The 17,149-nt window shown below is 39.3% G+C and overlaps 1 protein-coding gene across 3 annotated transcripts in view; it reads left to right on the top strand.

Moving 5' to 3' along the window:
- FBXO34 (F-box protein 34) overlaps positions 1-17,149 on the top strand; it is a 50,910-nt gene that overhangs the window by 9,887 nt on the left and 23,874 nt on the right. The window lies entirely within an intron of this gene.

The following is a 17,149-nucleotide window of genomic DNA, read 5'->3' on the forward strand; positions in this document are numbered from 1 at the left end:
GACCGCAATCTCGCCTAGAGGAAGCCACGACCACGTGTCAGAGCAGGGAAGGTGGCCGCGAGTCGTGTTCGTCACCTGATGCGGAGTTTGCGAACGGAAGCAAAATTTTGCAAATGCTGCTGTTAGCTAACCAAATTGTTTGTGAATAGAAGCATTTGTGAACTGAGGTATTACTGTATATGCTACCTAACATTTTTATAATTTTTAAAAAGTATTTGTGCCTTCAAGCAGGCTTGACTTATGGTGACTGTCTGGAAAAGTCTATTCAGTTTTCTTGGCAACATTTTGGGAAGTGGTTTGCCATTGCCTTCTTTTTAGGCCTGAGAAAGAGTGCTTGGTCCAAAGTCACCCAGCTGGCTTTTTTTAGCTTAAGCCTTTAACCTCTACACCAAATTGACTGTCATTTAAAAAAGACATGACTTTATTCTTTTTCCCATCCCAGGGACTTTAAGGTTCCCCAACCAATCTTGCTGAGGTTGCTGGGGCTGAGGAACACTAGCCAAAGGTGAAATGTCATAGCATGCTGCCTGGGGAATTCTGGGAGTTGAAGTCCACACATGTTAAAGTTGCCAAGGTTGAGAAACACTGCTCTAGATCATAACTGATTCAGTAATACAATCCAGGTGGTTTTTCGACTGGATTCTGCTACATGCATATAAACTGGCTTTATAGCCTTGATAAAGAAATGCATTATTGTTTTTGTTACTGGTGGTCTAAATGAAAAAAGAATATGGTAGAGAAAAGACGCATGTCCCCAAGTCTCCCATTCAAGAATAGTAGCATAGGAAAATGCAAACATATTTTCAGTTTAGAAAAGTTTACCCTTGTTAACAGTGAGTTTCTTTTTCAAAATGCCCTGCAGCAGTGGCAATTCATTGCAGACAAAGCAGTCCTGTTTACAACTTTGGAAGTTAAGTGGTTTTTCCAGTAAATATTCCGAATCATTTGAAGCCAACATGTGAAGCTTTGAAGCCAGTTCTTTGCAGTGCGAATCTAAAACATAGGTGTGAAAACTGCAGGCACACCAGTTGCTATTAAGAAAGCTCTGTTTTTCACTGATGCTTGTTGATGTTTGTTTTCTAGAGAAGACAGTTATTTTGTGGGTTCAAAGGTTACAGTAACTTAAATATGCTTGCTTTTCCATGCACATGACTTTCTGGAAGAATCTGGGAGCTGAGCAATGAATGGCATATGTAGCAAGGCTGAATTTATTGAATATTTTCCTTTCTGTCAAACAGCTTTGTTGTAAGGAAATATTGTTGCCAGCATAAACTTTCTTCATCTTGTATTTTCCCAATCCTGGGTAGATTCTATCTTTGTCTAGTTTTTTCTTACCATAGTCTGCCTACTGACCTTATCTCTAGTGTGCCAAAATTCTTTATGCATAGCCTTGAAGCAAAATGAGGAAGCCAGAAATAGCTGCCATTAAGGGTGTTTCAGTGGGCATAATAGATTTGATCTCTTGCACAAACCCCTGTTCATTGCTCACCCGTGGTAGATTGTGCCTCCTACTATGTAGGCATATTGCCATTTTGCCAGGGCGGGGGAGACATTTTGGATTTTTCTACTCTAGCTATGGGCCACATAGTTGTGGTTTATCACCCTAAACACAGTGCATTTCTTCAGGAAATTTTTCCCTTGCAAGTTTTAGAAACTTTTAGAATGGACAATTTGGGGATAGTTTATTTTGATTGTCACGTGTGTCCTTAGGTGCTGGGCCATTTTGTGTAGGGACTTCATTGCAGAAATGGGAGGTGTAGAGCTTTGTTCAAATGATTGCTGAGAATTAGAGAATTAGTCTTTGCATAATGTGTCCAAAGTAGGATAATTTGAGCCTAGTTGTTTGTTCCTCAAATAATAGTAATTAGCTGAAGTTCATACAGAAAACCTATGAATCTGACCTTAATTTAGTATCCAAACCCAGGAGTAGGAAACATATGGCCCTTTAGATGATGTAGAATTAATCCCTCAGCAGTCTTACCCAGCATGTAGTGAAGGATACTGTGAGTTGTACGTTTGCAACATCCTTGAGAGTGACAGGTTTCTGTCTTTGCAACTACAACACCCTCCTTGAAACTGTCTCTTTTTGAGCACCTAAAATTAGTTTCTTGGCTCAGAACTTGAGCCGAGTTCTATGCCTTTGGCATCTGGATTCAGATGTTGAGGATTCTCATTTAAAATCAAATTGCTTTTAAAGTCCTTCATCTTCCTATCATCTTAATTAACCTGTTTTAAGCTAGCATTTCTTTCGGAATTGTTGGTCTTCTCTTGATTTATGTCTTGGAACATGTTCCAGTTGACCTACTGCTGCTGATCTTATAAATTCTTAATAAGTTTGTAAGCAATTTCAGGCTTTTCTAGATTTCTAGTTTGAAAGCTATCATGCTGTAAAGCTTTTTTTTATCTGTGCTTTCGAGTCAGTGTTGATTCCTGGTGACTGCCTGGACTAGTCCCTACATTTTTCTTGGCAAGGTTTTTGGAAGTGGTTTGCCACTATCCTTTTTCTGGGATGCTTTTTCAAGTTCCCGGCTGAGCCTATAGCTTTGGTGTTCCCAGGTGGCCTCCCATCCAAGCATTTATAAGGGCTACACTTGTTTAGCTTCCTGGCCCAGACAAAGGCTGCTAGGTGCTTTGACTTAGGTTTTTGTTTGTTGATCCCCCACCCACTTTTGTCCTCACTGCTTTCCCCATTTGGCTAATGCAAGGGGGGATCATTTTGTTTTGTTGTTGTTTTTTTCTTGTTTTGCTGTCCTCTGTTTATAGGAAAGCTTTAACTAACTTGTGGGGAAAAGTGGATATAATGGTGCTGAGGATATGAGGGTTTACTGGATCCCTGCCAGGAAGTTACCAGGCTATGTGCTGCTTGATAGCACTTGGATGGAAACCTGGGTGTAAGCCAGAAAGGACATTAGTGATGCTGAATTCAGCTTAGACTGGCAGTGTCTTATTTCTGTTTCATTCATGTGCAAATATCCAAATTTTTTACTCATTACTTTCCTCCTGAAGGGAACCTGCTGGATGATCATTTAAATTGCCATAATGATGACTTGTACATTCTGGAAACACAATCACAGTTTATTGCTGGATTGCTTATAGTACATACTCTTGCCTATAAGAGTGGGACAGTTGACCATTTTGATGTCCCTTAGGGGAAATCTGTTAGAAGCCAGTTGGTGGAAGAGGGCCCAAAGTGAATAGCATCATCCATTCTTTGTCTCTCTCTCTCTCTCTGTCTTTTGGATGCTCAAATTTCTGTCTTTGTACTATCTCTCCTTAAAACAGCAAGCTGCCAGATAGTTTTTGCTGGAGGTCTGAACTGATGACTTGCAGAGTAATGAAATCAGGATGAGAATGCAGATTGTTGAGCTGCATTAAAAGATGAGAGTCCCCTCTTTGTTGACTCTAATTGGGATCATAAATGCCACTAGAAACTTGCAAGCAGAAGAGACCAGCTGTCCTGTTCCGGACTCTGTTTCTGACCACAAAAAAGTAAGTCTTTTTATAAATGGAAAAGCAACATTAAAAATTGTCAGGGCTTCTGTATGTTAGGTATAAAAAGGTAATATAAAAAAAAATCTTAAAGTATATATCCTGTAAATAAATGGAACAGTATGTATTTTTCCCTTCCTCTCTCATATTAGAATTAGGAATATCCAATTCTGGATGCTACATTTTAGAAAGGACATTGACAAATGAGCATGTAACTTGTCCAGAGAAGAAGGAACCAAGATGATAAGGGGGTTGGAAGGAAAAGCTTAAATATTGGGCTTAAATTATAAGCAAGTAAATAGAAAATATTAATGGTAAAAGTGTTGCTCAGCAATAGAACGGGCTGGCTCAGGAGATGGTGGATTTTCCTTCACTAGAAGTATTTAAACAAAGCTGGATGGTCGTCTGTTAAGGTTGCTGTAGTAGGGAATTATTACACTGGGCTAGATGATCTCCCAGGTTTGTTTCTAACCCTTATGTTCTGTAATCAGCCTCTAGCATCATTTCTTTACAAGACTGCCTCTGGATCCCACATGGTCCCCATGGGTGTTCTTCAAAAATAGAAATGGTGGGTGGCTGCAGCCCACTGACAAAGAACACCCGAAGGGGCTAAAACAGATAGGGTGGAACAGCTTCATCAGTTTGCTTCCTGAGAAGTGGATGTTTTGTGACTAGCCAGGCCTTTCATGCACCTACAGCCTGTTTTAAAAATTCCAGCTATGTCTTCTGTCTCCAAAAGAATTGCAGACTCTGATTTTTTTATATATTTATATTTATATTTATATTTATATATAGTAACAAAAGCCTGCACAAGGCTTGTTTGTTTATTTGTAGAATGCAAAAAGCAACACACAACTATTACAACCTACTAAGACAATGAAATGGCAATCAGAACTAAAATATACTGTTAAACCAAGGTTTCCTGCTTCAAGGCCTCCAAAAATCCCATGGTGGTGGCAGTGTTGCCACTACTGGTTTGTTGCAAAATTTTTGCCCATGGTAGAGACATCTTTCATTGTACTTCTTTGTGCTGCTGCCTTAATGAGGTGGTTCATAGGATTGGCTTTCAGCCTTGCTAAATGCTTTTGTAATTCTTCTTTAATCAGATACTCTTCATTCTATATTCCTGTAATAGTAGCTCTGGAGATAGATAGTAGTGAAAGTGGGCAGGGTTCCCCAGAGTCTGGTAATAAAAGATTATTTTACATCATCCCTTGAACTTTCTGAATCCCTCCTCCAAGCTCTTGAAGCAGTGTTCACGTACAGGAAGAGTACTCCAGTGTTCTTAAAAACACAGATAACATTCAGGATTTGACTTCCTGGGAGCATCTGTTGTATATATGGTACAGTCTTCACTTTAAATGCTGTTCGTACCCTGAGACTCAAGGGCCACACCATTAAGCCTCTGGGATGCAAAGAGCCACCTCTTCCCCTCTTCCTGTGAATTCCAAGATAGAAACTGAACCCTGGCCCAGTTTTAGGGAATACCACATCAACACGAGAAGTTGCAAGTTCAGGTGAAGGCCTACTTAGAGATGTCCATCTAAGGTACTAAAAGCAGTATTCCCTCATAAGTGAAGGCCTACTTATGAGTTAAGAATTATGAATTCTGCAACAGCTCTCTTTGTGCATTAAAGGATTAAAATGCCTTTGTTCCGGGGTGTTAGTGGAATAATGGCTGTTCTCCAACTTCATAGCTTTAGTCAGGATAGGTTCTGTTGCCAGTGCTCTTGTAGACTTCAGCTTCATCTTACCCTTGGATTAGCAATGCCATTAATTCTTGTTAGATTCCAGCTTCTTTGACTTTGTGTGATGAATCTCTGAGCAGTTTGAAATAAGCAGCCAGTACCAGTACAGCTTTGTTTGAAGACCAAAGGTAGAATATTCTCATCATGTGGTAGTGACTTTCTTAAGTTCTGTGTTTATCATACCAACATGGACCATGGGAGATGTGGGAAGAAGCAGTGATAATTAGAAGATTGTGAATTAATGTGAAAAATGACAAGTCTATCTGCCATATTTATTTAGCAGTCACCAGCTTTCCAAAGCAAATATCTTCCAAATCTGATGGACCGCAACTGCTATCGCACCCCGTAGCATGACTAAGTTATAGGCCATGCTACATAGGCCATAATGATGAAAACTGAAGTCCAACATACTTAAAAGGCTAGAAGTTGGAGAAGCTTCTGTGTGCTGAGGAGGGATGAGTGTTGCTTCCATTGAAGAATTACTGTTTTCATGCCCTGCTTTTGAGTAGCATTCATTTGCCAGTGCAGGTCCTAGAATCAGTGTGACCTAGTGATGCCCCATTTTATGTTCTGTAACTATTTGATCTCAAGTTCGGTGGGGGGGCGGTTGTCTCCAAAGAAATTTGAATTCAGCATTTTTATTTCACTTTTCTTGCCTCCTTGATAATTTATTTAAATAGGCCCTTCAAGCCCCAGGTTTTATGACAGTGCCATCTCTGAAACAGCTTAGAGTCGAATAGATTTCTGTCTTTTTGTAAATGAACTGGAATATAGCAGATTCTCATTGCAGAGAAAGTCAAAGTCATAGTTTTCATTATTATTATTTTTATCTGAGGAGGGAATTTGTTCCTACTTCTGTTCTCTGCTCCTCAATATATCACTCTCGATGAGGTTTGTATGGTTTCTTTCTGTCATAGCAATTGTCCCAGCAATTCTGAACTACTTTACCTTGGCTTGCTATTTAGTACATGGTGTTCCTGATAGTTATCAATTATTAAAGTTTTAAAAATTTGTCACAGTTTGTGCTGCGTATACCCATCAAGAATTGAAGTAATCAAGGTTTTGACCAGAAGTGTCATTGTTCTGTTTGGTGGCAAACTTTCACAAGGATTTTAAAGCAGCCTGGAAAATATATTTAAAGTAGGTAGATTGGATTAACTGTATTTTGCTTCTTGGTTAATGTAATATTTCAAAACTGAAAATACAAGGGTCAGATGCAGATGATAAGACACCCATAAACTTCAGTTGATGCTGTGTACATTTGTAATAGGAGATAATTTTCACTGATGTTGTCTTTTCTCTGTCCCTCCTGAAAATCTGTTCTGGAGGGTTCCAGATCCACTTGAACAGTATGAAAGACAACAGTATGGAAAACTGGCCAAAATTGCTTACCCCACTCCTCAGGTTCTTCACTGGATTTCAGACCCTTTCATTTGCGGAAAAGACACTCTCAGTCTAACCCATGTCTTTAAATAAGTGTTTAAATACATTCCTTAATATGACACATTCAGTTGAGCTGTCACTGGTGTATATCATTTATGTGTTAGTAAGCTCCTTTTTTGTTTCTGTTCTCTGTTTCGATATAAAAATTAAGAGATTTGGCTTCTTGTAGTGCATACTGCTCAAATGTGAAGTTAAGTGATTTTCGTACCTTGTTTGCAGTATTTGAAAATACTTTTGTTGGAGAAAATATTTCTTCCACATCACTGGAAACCAAACCATTTTCATCTAGGTCTTAATGGATTGGTAGGGATGGAAGTGGAGAACAACTGAGAACATAGTGGTATGTGATAAAACAAGACCTTATTCATGAAGCCAAATACATGAATTGATAATATTGCACCTGAACTAAATGTCCATCTAATTAGTTCAGGATATTTTTCTTGCATCACAACACTGACTCAGTTTTTAGTACCAGGCTCATACCATTTGTGATTCCAAGAGGAATGCTGCCTATTCGCTCAGTCAGGCAACTTCCAGGTTCAGTAAACCTCCTTGGTATCTAGCTTAAACTCACAATAGTAGGGAGATTGCCCAGCACCTGATCGGCTGCAGTAGGTTGCTGAAAACTCAGTTGGGTTTAGTGGAGTCAAACCACGTTCTACAGACCTGATCTAAATGCAGCAATTTTCTGAGATTATATTCAGATAAAGATTTATTCCCAATGAAGGCATTGTGCAACCACTTAAACGAAGTACAGCTTGCATGCCATAATTATGAGAATGTTCATATCTTGTAAAATAATAATTGGGTTAGGTTATTCATTGACATTGGGTTAGGTATCATCAGAATGGTAATGATGCTCAGCTGTACATCTCTGCCCTCAGTAATCCAGTGCCTTCAGTTCTTTCCCAATGCCTGGAGGCTCTGGAGGTCTGGATGAGGAACTTAACTCTAGCAAAACTGGTTGGCTATGGGTTTTATGGCTCCTCCTAATTTGGAGATTTTCTATCTCTGACTGTGGATGGGTTGTATTCCCCCAGACAAAGCTGGTATAATACTGGGGTTTTTCTGGATTCATGGCTCCTGCTTGAGGAGCAGGTGGCAGCTATGGCAAGGAGGCCTATGTACAAATCCAGCATATATGCTAATTACAGCCAGTTCTGGATTGGGAGGTTCTGCTCATGGTCACTCCTGCCTTAGTCACTTCCTGGTTGGACTATTATATAGTAATGTGTGCTACATGGGGTTGCCCTTGAGTATTTGGAAGCTGCAGCTGGTCTAGAATACAATGGTGCAAGCAGTTTGAGCTGCACTGTGCTACCCCCATATAACACCACTGCATTGCAAGCTGCACTGGCTCCCACTAGGTTCTGGGTGCAATTTAAAGTGCTACTTGTCAGCTATAAAACCCTGCACAGCACAGGGCTGGATCATTTATTGGACTACTGTCTCTTAATTGTTTCTGCCCATCCCAACAGTTCCATGATCCAGCTCCCTTCTATGAAACAGTGTCTCCTCTGAGATTCAGATGATCCTGACCCTGCTAACCTTCTAGAAGGCCTTGAGTACCTGGGTTCCACTGATAGCAAACACCGAATAAAATTGGCACAATTTTCCAGTGGTTATTTATGGAAAACTAAAGATAATTAGTTGCAGTAAATATTACATACCTGACATAAACTGATATCTCCAACCATTTCACAGTGGAGAAAAAGGCTGAAATTTCAGACCTCACCCCCTCCTTTTTGTTGAAGTTATTACATCACTGCCACACCTCCTGCAGCCCTTGACCACTGAAGAAAAATAGGGAAAAAACAATTCATCCTACCATTGCAAAAATTTGTCTGATCCTGACATACGAGAATAACACCTAGGGCCTTTTTTGACATAGTCTTGTGGGGGTGAAATCTGGGGACTAGACAATTCTACTTTTATTGCCCTTGTATATTAGCTTTATAGAACTTGCCATTGACACATCTCTGGTCCATGTAACGAGTTTTGAGACAAACTTTTGCTAATATCAGAATAGTTTCCAAGTGGAAAAATGCTTCAAATATCAGTGAGGACTTTCCTAGCCTTCCCCAACTTCCAAGTTGTTCTTTTTAGTTGACATATCTATTACTGTGGCTTTAATAACACAAAACACACATCTGGAGATCTGAGTAGGTGGGGAAGATTCCTCCCCTGCATTTCCTTTTACAAAACCTGTATGAGAAACTGTAATTTATACTTGTAGGTGGCCATGTTACAAGCCAAGTGAAGAGTCCAGTTTTATAATAGATGCTATAGGATAATTTGACAGCTTGTACCCGGCACAGAGCAGTATTTAACTGCATTCTCATTTCTAAGAACACTTCAAAGCTGGGTTATCTTTTTTCTCCCTTTATCCTTCCACCACACCCACCAGTACTGCAATAAACTGCCTGCAACTTCCACTAAAGTTGGACTATTAACTTTGCTAGATTTGTTGTTCCACCTCAGGGTTTAAGTAAACAGGCCTCCCATGCTGCTTATACATTAGCCATTCATAATCCATTTCCTTCAGAAAGCAAGATACTAAGACTGGTGTACTTTTTTATATATCAGGAGTGCATGGGGAAATGCTTGCTGATTTTATGTGAGCTGTAACTTTCCTGTTTTATTTGCCATGTCTTTCTTTTCATTGTGTTAAGTGGATATTTGAATAATGTCCGAGAGGGAATTGGGAGACAGGAATCAGGATGCCTAAATTACAGTGGGGAGAACATGAATGATTTGGGGGGGTCCTTACTAATTAACTTCCTGGCTCCTGGGGGATCTGTTTTGCCGTGTGCAGTCTATAACATGGCTCATTCTTTTAAGAGAAATTGAATGGGTGTGGGAGGAGGAAGCAGACAAAATATCTAGATTCAACATCGATATTATCACATTCCACCTGCATTTTTCTGAGATGGACTTAACTGTTGTGCAGAGTTGGCCATTTTAATAATTGTTTGTACAGTAAAATGAGCCTGAGAAAAAACTTGTGCCAAATCGCTGTCTCTCTTCATTCTGGATGGGAATGCAGGTCCCTAAGCATGGGGTGAATTTTTCTTTTTTCATGAACTTTTCTTCAGCAAGATAACAAAGAATTTTTCTTTCCTGGCCATCATAATGAATTGTCAAAAATGGCTTGACTGACTATCAAGGTGTCCTGTTAATACTCTTAGCCCTTGTCCCAGTTCCTATTTAACTGTGAGCCTCCTTGAACAAGCATTAATTTATTTATTTATTTATTTGCTTGTTTGTTTATTTATTTGTATTTCAGATTTGTCACCGCCCATCTCACTGCAAGCAACTCTGGGCAGTTTACAGTAAAAAGAATAAATATTAATTAAAATACACTACATCAAGATTCCTATATAAATAATAAATACCTTCCAAGAAACTGATGCTAACTAGGAGATATTAGACTCAGGGAGCATCTTCAAGGTGTCATTTCTCATGGCAATATGGTTTAAATCTTCTTTTTCAAACTATATGTAGGGGAATGATTGAATGGTCTCTCAAGAAGGGGAAAATTTTGCAAATAAAAATCTTAATGTTACTGGAGAGAAAGCTATGCAGATAAATACCTAAAATCTCCATCTGGGTTTTGGGGAGAGGGCATGTGATTCTATCACCTGCAACATGAATGACTGCATTCTAGGAACATTTTAACCAGTGATGAGCTGCATAAGCTAGAGAGGTTTTGTGTGTGGTTTCGGAGGCTATATTAAGTTCTTTGTATTATTCAGTACTGACTTTTGCCACCTCTTGATATATGGTGGGTAGAAACCTTATATTACTTTTGTTTCTGTTATTTTAATTTTGTTTTCATACCTGCCCTATTTTATTGGCTGAGTTCAGAATACAGAAATTATTCTTAAATGCAGCACATTCTTGCCCCACAGAGCAAGTCTCAGATGGACAAGGAAGAAAGAGAGAGAGCATCTGTTCAGCCGAAGCTTAATCTTTCTATGCCCTTATTTCCTATTCTTTATGTCTCTCTCTATCTTCCCTACACCATTGTTCTCTTAAGCATTATGGTCTTTTGCTCCACTTCTTTCAAAGCTAATTTTTCCACTTGTTCCTAGTTTTGGAGAAAATCTAAGCAACAGTATAAACTGACTTGTGTTAAAGTATTTCTAACTTCCCTTGTAGGCCAAACTAAGCCCTCAAGGAGGTGCACAAGAAAGAAATTAAAACAAATTCAGAGCAGACCAGATTAATAGCAAAAGCAGCTTGCCTAGCCTGTCTTTTTAATGGGGCACAGTACAGGACTTCTCAGAGAGATTGTAAACTATTAGGGGATTCCTATGGGAAAAAATCAGTCATTCAAATAGGGTGTTGTAGGTAAGAACCAGCACCTTGAATTGGGCTTGGAAGCAAACTGGAAACCAAAGCAATTGTTTTAAGATAGCAGAAATGTAGTCTGTAAAAAGCATACAAAAAATCTGGTTGTGGTATATGCACTAACTGTATTTTTCAAACACTCTTCAAGGAGTGATTACAGCACCTTGCAGTAATCTAAGTAGGAATGATTAAAACATGGGCCATCATGGTTACATCCATCTCTTCAAGGAGAGACGGAGACAGCATTTCAACTGAAGCTGAGCACTCATAGCCAGGGCAACCATCTGGCCATCCAGGAGTTCTGTTCTATCCAGAAACACACCAAGCTACAACCTGACCTTTCAAAGGTGAAAAATGATCCAAAGTACTAATCTTCCAGCCTCATCTTCTGGGAATATTCAGTCAAATCAACTGGAACTAGCAACCCTGTATCTTAGGTCCCATATTAGCCAAATGTTCCAGAAGAAATTCATAATTAAGTTGGAGCACACATGAGGGAAAAAAGTCTACCATTGTCACTTCAACCCACATATTTGCTAGCTGTTACTGAAGATATTTGTATCTTTAGTAAACTATCTTCAGGTTAGAGTTCTAGCTCAGCAATGGTTTTTCGGGACAAAAGATCCTATGACAGAAATGGCTTGGGAGAAAGTTTTAAAGACCTCTTTTTGTAGGGTTTTTGGTCATAAAATAAATTATTTCCAAGAGATCTGGCAAAACTATGCAACAGGCATGGTAAGCTCTGAAAGTTTGTTAATAAAGATATGTAGTTCCTGACCAAACAAGATTTTTGGTAGATTTTTTTCCTCCTGTGATTTTGCTTGGGCATTTTTCATTCATGATCTATTTCTAATTTAGTTTCTATCTCCCTACTAGTCCTGTGCTGAAGAGGACAAAAAATATGCTACAAGGTAGATAACATAATCCTGGTGGGGTTTTTTTTCTTTTTTTCCTGCACTGAGATGTATTTACTGAAGTGTCTGCAATAATTTTAAGGTTTACATAGCCCAGTACTGAGTGCTTTGTCCTTCATAGAAAACTGCCAGTTCCATCAAAAAGATAACAGACTTCAAAGACAGGTTAATTGAGTTCTGTATATCACAGCTATTTAGCTATGGTTTAAAGAAGCACTAACTCCAGAAGGCTGACAATTAACTAGGCCCTAACTGCTTTGTGTGCATGTCTTTCAAAACATGCACATGTTCAGTATGTGTTTTATTTTTACCCCACATTTTTCAGTTGCAGAGTAGAGCCAGCTGTGATCATTCAGTGAAAAATAACGAAGCAGCATGCTGGTTCTACTTAGCAAAAGTTACATTCATTTTGCAAGTTCCCTTTGGACTTTCTTCAAAGACTTCACCTGGGAGGTTGTTTCACAGGCTGACACCCTGTGAATTTGACTGTAAAATCCAAATTGATTGTCTCTACAAAATTAATCAATAGGTCTGAGGATCTGGGTGTGGGAGTGCAATGTGGAATGGTTTTTGGGAGATAACCATGTGGACTGGAACATGAGAAAAATATATTTGTCCTCTGAGTACAGAGGAGATTGGGAAGATACTTATTCAGTTCATGGGTACATTTTGTGAATAAATGCACAAGACAAAACACATTTTTGCACTATGGTTTTCAGAATTGTCTATCAGTTTTCTCACTTTCCAGATTTTTTAATGTAGTTTTTCAGTCAAAGAATGCAAACAAAAATGCTTGTGCTAAAGAACTTTGTTTACTAACATATATATGTTAAAAGAAATGTGTATGAACTTTGGTGCATATGACAATATATGTGAGTTTTCATGCAGACTGTATAAAGGAATGTTTGCTAACTGAGATGGGAACTGAATAGAATGAGCTTGAAAAAATGCACACATTATAGAAAGCAGAATAGCTATATTTGTCCATTTCTAGTTAAGATAGTCATTTCTAGCATAAAGGATGGAAGGGAGAAACAAGTACATAATAAGTATGACATCAGAGCAACTGAATTAATGCTGTACAGCTGGAAATAAGTAAGTTCTGGTGGCAGAAAGAAGTGGAAGTAAACCCATAAGCAGCTCTGGGTTTTAGGTGGTGTCAAAAGCTTGAATGCTGCAAACAGCTCCCTCTTTTCTAAGGCAGAATTGGGTTTTCTGTTCTTTCATTGAAAGCTCCAAACCACCAAGCAGATTGCTGTCAGAACAAATTAAAAATGAATTAATATCAAATTTTATCACCCCCCACATAGGTCTCTAATCTTCCTTCCCTTTTCAATTTTACCTTAACTTTGATGTCTAGAAGTCAGAAAAGCAGATGTAAGCTTGTCCTGTTTCTAGGACAGTCTTCTAATTCTGGTGACCTCTACTTATATTGAGACTACAAATTCCAGTATTCCCAGCCAGCTGGAGAGCATTCAGCTAGGGAACGTTGACCTATAAGATAAGCAGGTGGTGAGAAAATGGAGTGGCAAAAATGTGAAGCAGCTGTTGAGAACATGCTTTTTGGTGTGCCTTTTTTGTATATCCATGGGCTGTGCTTAGCATGATCACCCTCAATCAGACTTAGTGATTGTGATGAAGATGCTGTTTTTGCATATTTTTCCTGCTTTTTCATATAATGAAACAATGATGAGGCTTGCATCCAGGACACGAAAAATCCTAGTCATCCCTGTGGCTTCAACATTTCCATCATTTTTTTTATCCATGCTGTTGTACTTCCAGTCATAAGAGCAAGAAAAATGTACCTCTAGTATGTGATTCTCAGGAAGCTGAATTGCAAAATGTGTATGTCCTAGCTTCTCTCATTTTTATGGCTATAATCACGTTAAAGACACATAGTGATATCCTTTGCAGATAAACATGTGAAATATACATGTTTCACATAGATCTAGGATCAACAGGGTTCCTATAGGCACCAGTATACATACAAGCCCTTCCTGTTGCACCTGCCAGACTCTGCTTCATTGATATATTTGTTTTGTAATTAGCAATGTCCATGACATCCAGAACTCTCAAAATTCCAAATATAGCCTCTAGCCAAAAAGGTTGGAGAACTTTATGTAGATAAATATATGAGTAATAATAGATGGAACTGACTTTTGAGTTGTGGACAACTGAGTGGCTAGTCTAGAATAGTGGTTTCTTCTATTTTGACTGCAAGAGCTATTAAGCAGTGAAATAGCTGGCCTCCTGAAGACCTGGGGGCTCCATCATTGGAGGTTTTCAAGCAAGGGTGGGAAGACCATTTGTCTAGGATGGTATGAAGATTCCTATCCTAGGCATGGGATTAGATTAGAAGGCATCTAAGTTCCCTCCAACCCTATGATTTTAGTTTAGTTTAGTTTTTTAAAACTCACCTGGCCACCTATCTTATGCATAATAATCCTAGATGGCTTACAACAGTATTCAATAAAAACAGAATAAATAAAACTGACCAAAGGCAACAATATTTATCCCAAACACAGTGCTGCACAGTGTCCCATAAAATCTACATTTACATTTGCATTTTTCTGAGTTCACATTTATCCTAGTCCAGTGCCTGGGCAAAGAGCCAGATCTTCACAGCCTTCCCAAAGGCTAATAGGGTAGGGGCCCTCTGAATTTCAGGGGGGGGTATTCCATAGGGTTGGGGCAGCCATAGAAAAGGCACATCTCTGAGGTCTCACTGGATGGCAACATTTAAGGGAAGAGACCTGGAGCATACCTACCCTGGTATGACAGGCAGGTACACTCAGAGAAAGGTGGTTCTGCAAGTAACCTGGCCCTATGCCATTTAAAACTTTAAAGGTGTAACATGGGCAAAATGTGAAGGGCCCAGAACTGCATGCACCGCTGCATGCTGGACCAATTGGAACTTCTGGGTAGTCTTCAAGGGCAGCCCACCATAGAGTGCACTGCAGTAATTCAACTGAGAGATAACTAAAGGGTGAGTGATGGTGAGCAAGATCTCTTGGTCCAAGAAAGGACACAATTGGCACACAAGCCAAACTTGTACAAAGGTCCTCCCTAGCCATGGCGAGTCCAGGATTCTAGCTTCCTTTTATGATCCTATCTTTAGCATCTAATCCTGACTTTATTATTACAGGTAGTCCTCGTTTAGCAACCATAACTGGGACCAGCAACTTGGTCGTTAAGCAAAGTGGTCACTAGGTGAAACTGTGACTGCGCTTATGATCTTACCTCAGTTTTCCTTTGCTTTACAGACCTGCAAAGGTCGTGAATGTGAGGATTGGTCACAACGTTGCTTTTTCATTACTGTTGTAACTGTGGATGGTCACTGTCCAAAGTAGTTGCTAAATGAGGACTACCTATACCTCTCTACATTTTAGATGATTTTGTTTAAATGCTAACCACAGAAAGTACAGGGCTTCTGGAACATGCAATGAGGTTGAGCAAAGGAAATGTTTTTATTGGCCCCTCTTGCCTTCCTTTCAAGCTCCTTCATTTTGGTTTGGCTGCTGGTCTAAACTTAGTCAACTCACAAGAGGGGTTGTGCACTTCTAGGTCTTCCTGGCCTTTTACGCTACAGGGTATATAAGCAGGATCCCACACACAATTTCACAATCTTCCTTTGGTAATGAAGTGAAAATCCACGTTTTTGGTTGTCTGCAGCTTTTGAGATACTAAAGCAGATTGCTGCTTTTTTTTTTTTTTTTTTACTGCTGTCTTAGTATCGTTCTTTAGGAACATTGCACAGCTGATATTCAACATGTCCAGACAGAGTCAGGATTCCAATTTTGGTTTCAGATCTGGAATAAGCACAATACTCCATTGTTAACTGGCCTGACTGTGAGAAAGATGGGTTGGGACTGCTGAAATAAAAATAAAAATTTGTCCACATCTAATTTCTGATTTTGAATGCTAGGGCCTGTCTGTTGTAATCATTTAGGGTGCCAAGTGCATAGAGAATTCCAGGGCAATGTAAAGGCTAGATAGGACTAACCTTTAGCTTAATATTATATATTTTTGTTAGATTCAGTGCCTTCCTTTCTTCTAGGAGTTCAAGACAGCGGGCATTTATTTATCTACAATAATTTGTATACTGTGTCTCTCCTCCAATTTTGTCTCCAGTTGCCCTTTGAAGTAGGTTAGATTAAGAGAGAGGGGCTGACCTGAAGTTACTCAGTAAGCTTTCATGCATGAGTATGGACTTCCTGGTTTCCATGTTCCTGGTCCAGCACCTTAACTGCTATTCCAGACTACCTCTTTATAAAGGCTATGTTGACTCAGAATTATGAGAGTTCAGTATATCTGGAAGGCACCATATGCACTGAAGGAGACTGAAAAAATTAATGTCCAGAACCTTGACTTGGGTGAACTTTGGCATGAAAACTGTGTCTTTGGGGCAATCACACTCTTTCAGCCCAACCTACCTCACAGGGTGCTATTGGGAAAATGGAAGGAGGAAGCTCCATGTATCCTGTTTTGAAGTTCTGAATGAAAGGAAATCAAATAAATAAAACTTCAAAAGCTGGACTTGATCCCAAAGTGCATCTTAATTATTATACTTATTAAAGTTTTATCAAAAGTTCATTGTAGCCATCCCCAATGTAATGTCCTCCAAATGTAGTGGGACCAACCCAGTAATTCTGGCTGGGAATTAAGGTACCTGATGTCCAAAGCCACTGGAGAAGGCTACCATGAAGATATGCTATCTGTTAGTGCTAGTAGTACTTGAGTTTGATGGACAAATGGTCTCACTCTGTTCAAGAAAAATCCTGTATCGCAATAAGATGTTTTGTGTAGATTTTGTTTGATGCCAGATATTTTGATAGGCAGTTGGATTGCAGTGGTCAGGGATTCCTCTCCTTGATTGTTTTGAATTGAGGCTGCCTAGGAAATGTCAGAAGTCAAGCATGTGTGCCTGTGTCATTGTGCCCTTAATCTAGCCGTGATCAATGTGGGACCCTGCAGATATGTTGAAAATCAAACGTCAGGCTGCTCAAGGATAACAGAAGTTGAGATGCATCTGAAGGGCGCCAGGTTGGAGAAGCCACCTTGATTCACTTGGCATTGTCATTCTCTGTATCCTCCAGAGAATTCAGTCGCAATGTTCCGGTTGCCACCTTCCTTAATGCATTTTATCTTGTCCCCTGTAATTTGTATGCTATATTCTTTTTATCAAGATAAAATGTTTGGTAT

Source organism: Python bivittatus, unplaced genomic scaffold (genome assembly GCF_059951505.1).
Source record: "Python bivittatus isolate LINGU-HERP-01145 unplaced genomic scaffold, Pbiv_v1 ctg000580_np1212, whole genome shotgun sequence".
Taxonomy (NCBI): domain Eukaryota; kingdom Metazoa; phylum Chordata; class Lepidosauria; order Squamata; family Pythonidae; genus Python; species Python bivittatus.